This window comes from Pinus tabuliformis, chromosome 5_1 (assembly GCF_031772625.1).
Source record: "Pinus tabuliformis cultivar Carrire ecotype Pingquan chromosome 5_1, CPIR1, whole genome shotgun sequence".
NCBI classification, from domain to species: Eukaryota; Viridiplantae; Streptophyta; class Pinopsida; order Pinales; family Pinaceae; genus Pinus; species Pinus tabuliformis.
Genome location: NC_142305.1, coordinates 414228945 through 414230706, shown reverse-complemented (window position 1 = coordinate 414230706; position 1762 = coordinate 414228945). Strand labels below are relative to the sequence as shown.

General features: G+C 32.2%; 1 pseudogene; it reads left to right on the top strand.

Moving 5' to 3' along the window:
- Positions 1-332: 332 nt before the first annotated feature.
- On the top strand, positions 333-1559 carry LOC149165238 (arogenate dehydrogenase 2, chloroplastic pseudogene; annotated as a pseudogene).
- Positions 1560-1762: the final 203 nt, after the last annotated feature.

Genomic DNA, 1762 nt, shown 5'->3' with positions numbered 1-1762 from the left:
TTGGTGCAGGGTGATTGTAGAATTTTTATAGAAAAGGGTTAATTTACATATTTCCTGTTGGTCTTAAAGGTTTTGAGGTTCAGTACATGTAGCTTGAGTTGTCAAATATTGTTATACCATCAAATATTATATTGGTAGAACTCTATCTTGTGATTGAGAAATTCTAGAGCTTGGTTTTCCAATATAAAAGCTTGACTTCGGATTAAACATGAATATCATGTGTTCTAAAAGCACAAGCTACATTACATTCTTATCTATGTCATAAAATCTAAGGGTTCAATCTGTCAAAGCTTACATCCCAAGTTGCAGTAAAGTACACCAAAAGCTTGGAGATGTTTGAATTTCAATGCATGGTTGTCTTAGTTAAACTTGTAGCTATTTGTTTTCAATATTCACATCCTTTCTTGGGTGTCAAACAACCCTTAATTCCAACACAAATATGCTACAATATATCTCTATTTTCTGTTAGGAAGAAACAAAATAGAGAATATAGTTCCATTCTCAAACATTTGAATATTAAAGCGTTGGATTTTTCTTTACCTTTTGGTAATGAATCTAAGGAAAGTGAATACTTTGAAACTAATAATAATTTCAAGATAGGTATAGTTGGATATGGTAATTATGGGAAATTTCTTGCAAAAACTATGGTTAAGCAAGGTCACATAGTATTGGCTAATTCTATAACGAAACATGGGGAGGTTTCTCATAAGAGTTTTCTCAGAAAATGGGAGTTTCTTTCTTCAAGAATGCAAATGATGCTTTTGAAGAACATCATGATGTTATATTGATATGTTAATATATTATATCAATAGAGTCTATATTGAGGTCATTTCAAATTCACAAGCTAAAGAGAAACACATTATTTGCATATGTCCTTTCTGTCAAAGAGTTTCCATGCAATCTATTTTTGCAGGTAGTCCCTCCATAATTTGATATATTGTACACACATCCTATGTTTGGGCTTGAAAGTGGGAAAGATGGGTGGAATGGTATTTAATTTGTTTATGAGAAGGATCTAATTGAGAAAGGAGCTAGAGTAGAACATTACTATAATTTTTTGTATATCTTTGTGAAAGAATGTTACAACATGGTTGAGATTTCATGTGCTCAACATGATCATTGTGCTGTTGAAAGTTGATTTATTACCCACAATATGGGGAGGATGTTAGGAAATTTGAACTTGGGATCTATTCCAATTAATAATAAAGGTTATGAAACATTGCTCCAAATTGTTGAGAATATTCATGGAGACAATTTTGATCTTTATTATAGTTTATTTATGTACAACAACAATGGAACAGAACAATTGGAGAGATGGGACATGGATTTTGATGATTTAAAGAAGCATCTTGTAGGGAAGTTGCAGCAGATAGTTAGAAAAAATTTATTTGAAGGAATTAGTCATGGGGAAGATTATCAACAAATTTCAACATTTGCTAACATGCAAAATTCCCATCCTGTCACACAATTCTTTAGGTGATAAAAAAATAAAGCAGTTATCTAATAATGGAGTTAAGGAGTTTGCCCTACATCTCATGGGTTTCCACTATGCCATTTGAATCTTGATTCACGTGTAAGATATGAGTTTGAAAATTTGTCTAGAAGGTTGTGAGTATAAGGTGGGGTGCAAGTGGTATTTAATGGGTTAAATTTTGATGGGCCAATTTTATGACTTTAGGATGCATATGGCATCTTTCCCTGGTAATAATTAGATAGAGAGATCAATGGGCAAATCCCATAACCACCTCATCATGAAAAACAA